The sequence below is a fragment of the Bactrocera dorsalis genome, chromosome 3, assembly GCF_023373825.1.
Source record: "Bactrocera dorsalis isolate Fly_Bdor chromosome 3, ASM2337382v1, whole genome shotgun sequence".
NCBI classification, from domain to species: domain Eukaryota; kingdom Metazoa; phylum Arthropoda; class Insecta; order Diptera; family Tephritidae; genus Bactrocera; species Bactrocera dorsalis.
Window position 1 is genome coordinate 821202 of NC_064305.1, and position 13618 is coordinate 834819.

Consider the following 13618-nt stretch of genomic DNA (forward strand, 5'->3'; position numbering starts at 1 on the left):
ATTGGTATTTTATTGATTTGACGTCGTTTTCATAGACTTTTTTTAGTGATCGTGTCATATTAGGGGTCTTACTAGTTGAATAATAAAACCACAAATTAGTGAACGACTTTACTTTGTTTGTATATGTGCCTGTGTGTTTATGTAAGACTTATGAAATACGCCAGTTTATGCAAAATATATAGCATGTGATTCTGGAGAATTTCTCTGAAAATATGCAATAATATCATTTGAATTTTAATGAGAAATATAAATTCAATATTTAATGTGAAATGTGAAATGTTATATAATTATAAGAAAGTGCTTAAAAAGAGATTACACAACTTTAATTTACATATTACTACTCAATATTGATAAAAATATCATAACAACTGTTTTACGATAAATCGAATGTTAAACATCTTATATATAGGGTGATTTTTTAAGAGCTTGATAACTTTTTTTTAAAAAAAAACGCATAAAATTTGGGCGGTTCTTTATTTGAAACGTTAGATTGGTTTATGACATTTACTTTTTGAAGATAATTTCATTTAAATGTTGACCGCGGCTGCGTCTTAGGTGGTCCATTCGGAAAGTCCAATTTTGGGCAACTTTTTCGAGCATTTCGGCCGGAATAGCCCGAATTTCTTCGGAAATGTTGTCTTCCAAAGCTGGAATAGTTGCTGGCTTATTTCTGTAGACTTTAGACTTGACGTAGCCCCACAAAAAATAGTCTAAAGGCGTTAAATCGCATGATCTTGGTGGCCAACTTACGGGTCCATTTCTTGAGATGAATTGTTGTCCGAAGTTTTCCCTCAAAATGGCCATAGAATCGCGAGCTGTGTGGCATGTAGCGCCATCTTGTTGAAACCACATGTCAACCAAGTTCAGTTCTTCCATTTTTGGCAACAAAAAGTTTGTTAGCATCGAACGATAGCGATCGCCATTCACCGTAACGTTGCGTCCAACAGCATCTTTGAAATACGGTCCAATGATTCCACCAGCGTACAAACCACACCAAACAGTGCATTTTTCGGGATGCATGAGCAGTTCTTGAACGGCTTCTGGTTGCTCTTCACCCCAAATGCGGCAATTTTGCTTATTTACGTAGCCATTCAACCAGAAATGAGCCTCATCGCTGAACAAAATTTGTCGATAAACACATTTCGAACCGAACACTGATTTTGGTAATAAAATTCAATGATTTGCAAGCGTTGCTCGTTAGTAAGTCTATTCATGATGAAATGTCAAAGCATACTGAGCATCTTTCTCTTTGACACCATGTCTGAAATCCCACGTGATCTGTCAAATACTAATGCATGAAAATCCTAACCTCAAAAAAATCACCCGTTACAATCAGATTAATATACAACTGTGGGTAGGCTCAGCAAAGGGCGAGGGCAAGGGCAAGACTTTACTTAACGCCCACTGCTACTCGTATTAACGATAATATGCAAATACCTAAGTGTAAACTATACAAAACACGCCCACTTAATTTTGCATCTAAACTACTTTTACTTACTTAGTCAAGTGGCCTTAATGAAGGGAGAATGAACTTACAAGTATAAATTAGATATTTTATGAATAACATGAAAGCAATATAATAACTTATTTAGGTCGATTAAAAGCACAGGCGGCTAAGTGGCATGACGGCTTTCCATTTTTATAATGTCTGTTTATGAATATGCAACATAGTGAAGGCAGCGGCAGTGCCTTTGGAAAATACATAGGTTGCCTTTTATATTTCGGGATTAGAGAACTAAAACAACAATTAGTCATCAAGAAACGCTTAATTTTTATTCAAAATATTTCCCATTAAGATCTCATCTCTATAATTTTGCTTTAGTTTTCCTAATTTCTTGAAAAAAAATGGTTGACCCCACTAGTTCTTATAGTTGTCTCTCTCTCCTGATAAGTCGCATGATGAGCTCGCAATATCAGTTTGCTCATAGCATCAATAGTTTCCGGAAAAACAACTGATTTTACGGCTCCTTTTCGAAATTCGTCATAGAGTGACCTCCAGCTTCGATTGAATTCAGCATATCTTCGTTAAAAACAAGTGTTTGATGGGACTTTCTCGTCAAAAATTGAATTTAGTTCAGCGATGCACTGTTACTGAGTTAGTCGCGCGAAAATGTTCGCGATTTAATTCCATTTTCTGGCTGAGTTGAATATTTTAAGTTACTGTGAACAGCACAAATAGCACTGGTATGTATAAAAGTGGTGAGTATGTATAACAACAAAAAATCAAACTCTACAATAAAGTTGTGAGTTTCCACTTTACAACTCTAGGATTGCCAAATCCCGAAATATTAAAGAGAACTTACGTATTGCAACAAAGTTCGTTTGATTTGCCTTCGTGTAACGCTTTCTCATAGACTAAACACTAAGTAGCTTGAGCCAACAAGCAAACTTTTGTATTATAATAAAGATTGGCGTATTATCCAAATTCAAAACTATTAATTGCGCATTTTGAAAATGTTAAAAAAATTGGTCAACAAGCGCGCTTTGAAAGGAAACACACCTGATTATTCATTAAAAGCTATACTTAAAAGTAATCTTAGCAAGAAAAGCAACACTCAGCTGGTTTTTTGTGCGTTTTTTGGGTGCAGCAGTGTTTTTTCCCAACATTTACTGCAAGCAAATATTTCATTGCATGTCGTTGATTGACAATTTGTGTTGAATTTTTTTTTTGCAGCTGATTGCCTCAAAGTCATATAGAAGCACATGATTTGCCAGCCGAGCGTGCGGTCAAAACACTTGGCGACCGTTTGGTGTATTCAATTGCCAATATTTAACCTTTCCCAGCAACAAAAGCGGCTGCAAGCGAACCTTGAGAAAGCGCATGCGCACCACAACTCGTTCGACCGCTTACAAGTTGAGCGCAGCACAGCTGCTTACCGGTTGTACGGTCGCAAAAAACAATAGTATTTAAATAAAATAAGCGAATATGCGACCAATCGGCACATTTAACCGCAAAAATTGCTAATTGCAAACATATGAAGCGCTCGATACAAAATATGATAAGTTATATATCGCAATTTACGCTTTCGTAAGCGGCAGAAACGCTCAAGTGCCAAAGGCTCCTTTGATTTTCATTCAACCGCATGCTAATTCGCATTTTGCACGAATACTTATGCTTTTAAGATGCTGTAACGAACGCAACGCAGAACGAATTTTGCGTATTCCGGGTTTTCCAACAACAAAGTCGCATGTGAAAGGGACTTTTCACGCTTCATTATGCGTGCGTCGTTTATTTTCTAGTCGCTATGTTATGTATGTATGCGTGTGTATGTGTAAAAATATAATTCAAGCAAACAACAAGACATAAAGTGTTGATTGGTGACGCTCCAAAGCGGTTCTTCAGCGTCTCGCTTCGTGAGTCACTTTGCTGCGAAAAATCCCCTGGACATTGAACGCTTTTGCCAATCGACGTATGTATGCATATTCCATTTATAGTTATTTTTACGAGTAAACAAATGATTTTATTTCTCTTTTATTAATAATAGCAAATGAATTCAGCATATTTTAATAAATGAAAACATCAATTATAATAACAATTAATTGTTGTAGTGACATTTTATATGGAAAATGAAGCAAACAGTGAAAATGCAAATCATTTCTTGCTCTCCACTTATCGTTAAGCTAGTTGCATGTAAATTGTTTAATAAATATAATTTTATGGGGAACAAACTGCCAAAGCTTGTAATGTGCTATATAGAATCGATTTGTAGGCTCTTAAGTGGAATGATTATTAGTTAGAAAAATATGAAAGTCAAAATTTATTTGTTGCTTCTAGTCACGCTTCAACCTTCTGAGTTCGACTACAATTCGAATCCGCTATTATATGGAAAATATAAAGTAATAGTTCGCACCAAAATAGTCAGCGGTAATTGAGAGCAGTCATGAAAAAAATATTGCCATAACGAATGTAATTGTAACGCACCCCTGTTTTGGCTTGAGCTTTCAAATGCACTTGCTCCATGTTTGCTATAAAAAAAAAAAATAAATAAAGAAAATAAATAAAAAAGTACAATAACAACAAGAAACCTTAACTTAGCTTGCTGTAATACCCAACACAATTACAGAAAGAACTTTCATCATCAAGTTTGTATGACAGCTACATATGTATAAGCCGATCTGAACGATTTTTTCGGAGAGTATACGGCTGCTTTAAGTTATAATCTATGTCAAATTTCGCGAAGATATCTCGTCAAATAAAAAAGTTTTCCAAATAAGAACTTCATACCGATCGTTCGGTTTGTATGACAGCTATATGCTATATGCGACCGATACGGGAAGTTTCTTCATATTTTGTAGCAAAGCTTTAGAAAATAATCTGTATTAATTTTCATAAAGATATCTCGTCTTATACAAATGATTTTTATACAAGGACTTGACTCCGGAGGTTCAATTTGTATGGCGGCTATATGTTATAAAAATCCGATTCGGAAATTTTTTTTCGGAGACAGTGCCATTCTTATGGGGAATTGTCCATGCATAATTTTGTGAAGATCCCTCATCAAATGAAAAGTTTTTCATACAAGGACATGATTCCGATAATTCAGTTTGTATGGCAGTTATACGTTAGAGCGGTTCGATATCGGTGGTTCCGACTAACGAGCAGCTTCTTGTTGGGAAAAAGACGCCTAAAAAATTTCAGATCCAAATCTCTAAAACTGAGGGACTAGTTGGCTCATTCAACTCAGCTCATCACGATGATTATTTTCATACATACATACATACATATGTATACATGTATATACAAGAATAATACGAGTACTTCACACGGTCTCTGACATTTCATTTTGTGGTTTATAAACATCGTTGCAAACTTAATATGTATACCCTGTTCAGGGTATACAAATTATATGACAATATTGTAAAAATTCATATACATATGTACATATGTATATCATTTCTTATTTACACATATGTCTAGCTAAAATTAAAAAGCGCACTTGATCTTTTTGTTGCTATTTGGTGAGGCGACGCTTATTAAACATTTTGTTTTGCTTGCATTTTTAACGCCTTCTGTTTTATTTTGTTTGCCTTTCACGCTGCTTTTTGGTTTTATTACTGTTGTTTTGTTTTTGTTGCTGTTGGCATTGTGGCTTTTGCAGCCAGATATTGTCGTGGCAACGCCGGCGCACGCCGCAAAGTGCCGTTAAGCAAAAGCAGAAAAATTCCTGCGACAAATGCGCGAAGCAATAAAACAATCACACACACACATACATGCATTCATCTCCACATTGCGATTGGCGGCGAGCGTAGCTCAGCAACGCGATTCAACAGGTTTCTTAAGCTAACAGCTCTATCGTGGTTGGGTTCCTCTACGTCACTCGGATTTCGTCAGCTTTTTTGCTTGCTTTTTGTTTTTGTTAGCTTTTTGTTTTTGTTTGCTTTGTGTTTTTGTTTGCTTTTTGTTTGGCGGCGCTTCATTGTTGTTTGTGATTTTATTTTTACTCGCAAGTTTCTGTGTTTTTATGCTTTTATCTCCGCGTTCCTCGCACAAATCGGATCAAAGAAGTTATGCTAATCATATACGATTTTATTGTTGTTTTATGCTTTGCTTAATTATTCCAACGTGCGATTACTTGGCCACATGTCAGCCTTATTAGCCGTAAAGTTGACGTGTGGCTTTGAGTAGCTGCCTATTCTTTGAACGTTTTTTAACAGTTATGAAAATCGAAAGTTAAAAACGTGAAGATTTTATTATAGTTAAATTATGCATGTATGTATGTATGTGCGGATTAACAAGTGTTAAAATAAAGGTCATTCTATACTTTTATTAAAATATTTTTGTAGACTGTTTTAATAAAATGCCTATTACATATAGTATGTATATTATTATATAAATGGCATTCATACAACAGGTGAATTGAAAAATCTCCGGCCTCACACATAGATGGCTACTGGAATTAAATCCATGTGATTTTTAGTTAGACCTAACCTTCAAAGTCGCGTGCATGAATTTGACAGCTGTCAGATCATTAGCTTGTGTACTATATCATTTATTATTTATCAATTGTTTTTACTATCCTATCTTCTAAGTTGGTTCGAGCTGGACATAGTGTGCTAAATTTTTTCAAAATCGGTTCAGTGGTTTAGGAGTCCATCGCGGACAAACAACGTGACACGTAATTTTTATATATAAAGATATTTCAATTTTAGTACACAACCGAATCACACAATCAGGCGCACACAAATGGAAAGAAATGCAATACAAGCAATTCACAGTTACCTTGCCATACTTGCATACATACATATGCACACTACATAAAAGCGAAGCATGTAAACACGATTAGGCAGCAGTTCGGCAGTGCAAAACTACGATGATTGATTGCGCAAATACGCGCAATCGGTGTGAACAGCTGTCACCGCCTTTCCCACCTGTCAGCGCCCATCCAGCTTTATGTTTGCGCGATTTCCTCACGCACTCCCATCCTCTATCGACTCCTACTGAAACTATTCAGGTTCACTTGTAGTGTCGATGGCAACTCAAGTGATGACATCGGTTGTTTTCTAACAAATATTTAAACATTTTTCCCACATAATTGCTAATAATAAATATTTATCTATTTCATGTGCCGGAAGTCTATAAATCGGAATAGTAAACATTATTTTCACGTACTGCATGAATTTAAAATAAAATTATTAATATGAGCGTTAATTTTATGCTTTAACGGTACTACACTATTTTATTAAGCATGTGAAAGATTTTGAGATAAAATCAGGCTTGCACGGGAATTACAGAATAATTTTATGTAACAGCATTGGCTGAGAACAGCAACTATAAACAGAAAAAGTTAACAGAGTATGTTGACAGAGAATATTAACAGAAAACGTAAACAGAGAATGTTAACAGAAAAATTAACAAAGAATGTTAACAGAGAATGATATAAGAGAATGTTAATGAATTTAGTGAATGTTAGTTAACATTTTCTGCTGTAGATAAATTGGAATAACATTTCATTAACATTTTATTTTCTGAGAAAGCTTCGAAATCGCAATCCACTTTTGCGGTAATTTTAATAACTGTTATTTGTCTTTTCTCAGTTTTCGCTTTGGAAAAGAAGCTTTTGAATATTAAATTTGTTTGAAAATTCTCTGTTTCTGCTTGCCTTAGTCCAATAAAAAAGCTTTTGGGACAAAATTTATAGCAAAAGCTCAATGAATTCTTACCAAAATTATAGCGATGATAACACTATAATAATTACAGCTTTTCAGATATGAAAAAACTCTTACAATTCTAGCTTTGAATTTGAATGAATCCCGTTGAAATGATACGACTAATTCGAGCATTTTTAAGCGCAGAATACTCAGTAAAATAAGCTGTCATAGTCAACGCCTGTTTTGCTTTTATTATACCAACGCAGAAAAACTATAAAATCGTAGATATTTTAAAGAACTATTCAGATATATGTAAGTCTAACTAGTTTCAAGTCTCACTACTTCCTAATTGAGGAAACCCCAAATATATCCACTTAATTCCCTATTAAGTGCATGCAAATAGTTAATTTGTAGCATCAGCGCTTTACAACAACCACATACATAAGTGTTGAGTCAAGTGCATTGTAATTAGAATTCGCGCGCAAAATCGAAATTCCGAAAATTTCATTAAAATTGCGTAAAAGGATAATACAAATAGCATGACGCCACAGAATCCCCTTGTACTTATGGTAAGCCTAATTAAATTGTGGTTTAACGCCTAAAGCTATGCAAATAATAAGAGTGTATTAACGCACACACCCACATATTGTGAGTGTGTGTATGTGCGGGCGGCATGTGAACAGCTGCAGATTACATAAGTAGACACGAGCAGCAAATACTCGGAGATACAACTAAAAATAAACACAGCAAGCGGAAGCATTGTGCAAATTAGTAACCCACAAAATTTGTTAACAAAACCGAACCGAAAATGCGGCAGTGAGACTACGAGTGCAAAGGGAATATGTTAGTTTGCCACGAATGCACTGAAAGAGTTTTGTTTAATTTTAAACTGATTTGAAATACTATGATTAGGCGAAAATTAAAGCCAAACAGTTTTATTTATTAAAAAAATTGGAATATAAAATATTTGTATTTAGTTGAAGTTTGATGAAATACGAAAAGACTTTTTCGACTACCCAATATTTTACTACTATGCACAAAAATTTTGTACTAATATCATCTTTTATGGTGTATATGCTAATATTTATTCGCTACTCTACTTAATTAGAATATTAGTAATCATTTGCTGTTACTACGCTTCGTTTTACCGATGACTTCGTTACTATGCACGGCCGTGCGCTCCCATTACAAATAATCGGCTTATGGCCTGCGTTGTAAATCGCATTGCTGAAACCACGTGAGCGCAGCTAATGCAATTGCCCATTCGATTGAGCACCGAGAAGCGAGAAGCCAGCAAAATAGCTGGGCGTGTGCGTATGTGTTTGTTTATTCAGCGAATTTAACCCATTTTGTCAGATTGCGCCCAAAAATTGGCAATATTGTAATTTAGATTAATAAACTTGATTTGATTACAACCAAATATTTGTATTTGAGGCAAATCAGCAAATTAGAAGACACATTATTAATAACAGAAAAAGTGTATTAAATGTTTGTATGAGTTTGAGCCGGAAAAATGTGAGCTAAACATTTTTGTGTTTCCAGAATTGACGGTGTTTTCTTAGAACTTACATTTCCTTAATTTCTAATTAAAAATTTCACAAAAGTTGTTATTTACACTTTCTTTTGTTTAAATGTATGTATGTACGCTTTTGTATTATTTCTTAAAAAACACAATTTTTGTAAAATTTTCAACATTCCGCAAATAAATGTGGAATTAATAAAATAAATTTCAAAAAGCAAGGAAGTTCGAGGTTCAGGTGTAACCGCACATTTCATACTCTTGTTGCTTGCAAGGCTCAAAGTTGGTGATTTACCTTCAGGTGTTTCCAGAAATGCATTTTGAAACTCACTCAGCATTCAGTATTTGACGAAATAATGAATGAATTACGATCAAATTTAACAAAACCAAAACTAACCGATATATTGGTTAGTATTTTCGTATTTCTGATCAAACTTCAATATATTATTGTATATTTATAATAATAAATAAATAAACTAATATCTACCATTTTGGTCGATTTCTTTTTGCCATTTTTCCCGGTAGAGATATTATAAGATCAGTATAAAACTTTCATCAGTCTAACTCGAAATTTTAAAACATCAAGAAGGTAAGCTAGCGAACAATTGTTGCGCTACTCGAACTGATACAGCATCGTCTCCGTAAACTTCACAAATTTCACTGGTGGCCTGCGTGGCATTCTTCCCATTTTTATACCAAAATTTGCAGCGAATTTCTTCATTACTTTCACTCATTTCCGAACAGCTGTAACTTTTTTTCAACTTCCCCGGATTTAATTCTTTTTTTGGGGCAGTAAAGCTTAAAATCTCACCTTTCCAACACTTTATGGTATGATACAATGTGATTGATAACACTGGAGATATACGACTGCAACGACATCTATTGATAAAATACGAAAAGACTTTTTTGCCTACACAATATTTTAATTTGTATTCAAGTTAAAGCTTGCTCAGACAGATAGGCGGACGGATGGATGGACAGACAACTTTCAGCTCATCTCGTCATCTTGATCATTTATATCATTTATATATATATATGTAGAACTGCATCTATCTTAATTATTTTTAGGTGATACATACAACCATTAGGTGAACAAAACTATTCTACGCTGTAGCAATATGTTGCAAGAATATAAAATAACCAAGTATTCCATAAATATCATCTTAAAATGTTGTAGCAATTTCACAAGCACATTTTTCATGTTTGCACACAAAATGAAATGTTTTTCTCTCAACTTAAGTTTTGCTTGTATATTTATATAATAATATATATATGTGTATGTATGTAGAAGAAAATATATGCAACATATTTGCATATTCAAATAGTACACATTCAACAGGTGTGCATGTGCTGGTAGTCAACTGAAAGTTTTAACAGCAAATGTAAAAATAAATTTTAGCAGCCCCCAAACCGCAAAACGCCCAGGCAGCGCCGATAACAAATGCAGTGACAACCACAGCCGCAGGCACCCAACACAGCATTATGACGTATACACACACACCTGGGAAAAACATATAAAAATACAGCATACACATACATATGTATATGACCACATATGCAGTTATTTACGCTGGCAGTGGCAAAGGAGGTCTTCAGCGAACTCACACGTAGTGTTTTGCGGTCCACAAATGCTCACCACCAAATAGCCCCAGATCCAGAGCCAGTCAGTTGCTTGTTTATGAAAAAGCAAATTTGTGCAACGGCAAAGTAATAGCGTTACAAACTGCAATTTCAAATTTCAAATATGTAACTGTGCAGCTCTTGAAAAATTTGCTACAGCTTCTATGCATGTGTGTGTGGCTAGTATTGGCAGCACTCGAATGGACGTGTGCGATGCAGACTGCATTTTCGAGCTTTTTTCATCACATTGTTATTGCTGTTGTTATGCATTTGCTCACCTGCCACAATGCGGCACGGCAATGCAGCAATAAAATTTGCATTATGTGCGATTAGCTTGTTCGATTAGTAGAGGCAACGTGTAAGTGCCGCCTTGACCACAAAGCCCGACGCATAGTGTCATCGAAAAAAGGATCTGTGCTTTTATTGCTCAAACTATGCATAATATCGGTATGGTATATAGTAAGTCTTGTGTGCAGGCAAAATTTCAACACTTCAAGCAATTTACTAACTCTTTAAGAGCTGTTCACAGCAGACTCTTCTAAAGGTAACAGAGTGTGGAGTGTGCGTATGCTTTGTACATTCTGGCAATTGGCTTTCACAATAATTAATACTTAAAGAGAGATATTGCGGATAAACTGCTGTGTCTTCCTTGATTATTCATTTGCTTGGTATTTGCCATTCAGTTGTATCGTTCCGTTGTATTGTAATTTGCAGACTGCTTTACTATTCAACTCGTTCATTCGACTATCGAAATCGACAGCTGTTTCTTTTATGGCTAAATGACAGCACTTAATGTCTGAAGCCCAGTAGGAATTTCTCCGAGTGCATTGCAGCATAAAAAAGTAGCTTAAGTTATAATTGGTAGAAGAAATAAAAACAACACTAACACCACGAATCTCTATCAATAAGGAGGCCTAAAAGAGGCCTAGCTTTTGAAACCGAACTATCTGCACAACAAAATAATATCAAGGCGCTCTCGATGACATATCACGCACAATTATCGACAAAGGTAGTCGGGCTCCACGTTTAATAATATCAAAAGACGAAAACCCATTAACGGTATGCAATGAACAGCTCAATAGATTCGGAGAATATTATACAGAAACTCATAACCCTCCCAACACTGAAACGTCCGATAAAATTGTACCACAATCAGGTCATGCAAAGGGTCTAAAACACAACAAGTCCCCAAGATATGATTGAACCTAGGCAGAAACTCTGAAAGTGTGCGCGGAACACGCGATGAAACTCCGGAGGACTGGCGGTGTGAGCCGGTTCGTTGTCGTGGTGCAACTTCCAATCGGCTGATCCTTCGTTCAAAGAAAGTCGTAAGGGTGGCTGCACTAAAACCACGTAGAAGATATCCCCACCAAAATAAGTCGACGCATGCGGAATATCATGGAGCGAACTAAAGATGCTGGCAAAAACCAGAGGCAGATGGAAAGGCCATACGTGTCAGGAAATTATGATGCTAAATGTCTTTGGTTACGATTTTTTTACTAAACCATTTGGTTATCCTTATTTAAATGAGCATTCTACACTTCTCAAAATCTGAGGCTTTTGAAGGCAAGTGCTCAAAAAAATTACCAAAAACTCCTTACTGGTTGTTTTCGTATCTGAGCGCACACAGACAGGATTAAACACACACGTGCTCAAATGAGACACATACATACATACATATACACACACACACGCGCGCACGAAAAACTAATGAAATGATTACTTACTTGAGCGTGCAGCTTTTGTTGTTATTATTTTTGCTAATTTCCCAAAAATATCCAACGTTTACTTCATTACTTTTTATTGTGTATTGTTGTCAGGACGAAATTTGTTTGTTTGCTTGATTGCTTTCGTGTGATAAAAGTGCGCCGATAATATAATTTTCTCACACTTAAGCCCAACTAAAACACACAAACAAAGGCAAGAAAATAAAGTTAAACAAACAACAGACAAATGATATTCCGAGGCACTGTCAAGTGCTCAAATGCCTAGGGTACAACAAATATACAGCAGTGGGGCGCTGAAGCGCGTTTTTTCCATGACACACGTTTGCATTGTAATTTTCTTATGCCTTTGCCCTCGCTTCGCTTGTTTGTTGTTGGCGCAATTTATTTGTGGCTGTTCAAACATTTCGAACTAAGCCATCTGCATGTGCCGTCTATTGACGGAGCTGCGGCAGGTGATCAGCTCAATGCCGATTATATTGCTTTTAAGATATTTCCGTCGGTTTGCACACGTGTTTGCCAAAATTTGCGCTCGGCTTCGTATGGCCTGCACGAATGCACAAATTGTGTTAAGTAAATGTAGTGGGGCAGCATGGTGAAAAGTAATTAAAATTTGTTGTCCCTTATGATATTAGTTTGAGTGCTCACTTTGTTGGCAAGAGAGACAATAGCGATTAAGTGAGCGCATGTGTTACAACAACAACAACGTTAACTTCATATGCACCGAAGTATAATAGCGGTGCATTTTTTATGGTAAGAAGGTATAAAAAGATCTTTATCGTAATTTAGACTATTCAATTTCTATGGCAGCTATATGCTATAGCAGTGCGATCGGAACAATCTCTTCGTAGATTACACCGGTGCTTTAGGTAATAATCCATGCCAAATTTCGCGAAGATATCTCAACAAATGGAAAAGTATTCCATACAAATACTTTATTCCGATGGATCATTTTGTATGACAGCTATATGCTATAGTGGTCCGATCTAGACAATTTCATCGTAAATTACAATTTTGCTTTTAAAAAACACCTATGTTAAATTTCGAGAAGATATATGGTCAAATGAGTAAGCTTTCCATATAAACACTTTATTCCGATCGTGCAGTTTATATTGCAGCTATATGCTACAGTCGTCCGATTTCAGCGGTTCCGACAACTAAACAGCTTCTTGGTAGGAAAAGGACGCATGCGAAATTCATGTTCGATCCTGAGGAACCAGTTCGCATATATATGGATGGAGAGATAGATGGACTAAATGGATTCAGCTCGTCGAAATGGGTGTTCTTTTACTAACCGCCTACACAAAACAGATCTAATGGAACTTATGTACACCACAAGTTATAGCTTTTATTTATGCGGTGAATTTTTAAATCTCTTTTACTAATTGATTTTATCTGTATTTACATATATAAGCTTTTTTCCCGAATGTTTATGCTTGCCGCTTCTCTTACACTTTTTCCTTGAAAGCACCATTTTAACGAACCTTTTATATTTTTTGCCAATAAAAATTATTCGCTCGTGTATTCATTATAATTTGTTCTCATTACTAAATATTGCCACTCCAAACAAAATATTTCTCATTTTTTATTTATGAGCTTTATTCCCCCTACTCAAGGCTTTTGGCAACATTTTTTCTCTGAGTATGTGTGTTCGCGTCTGCTTCTG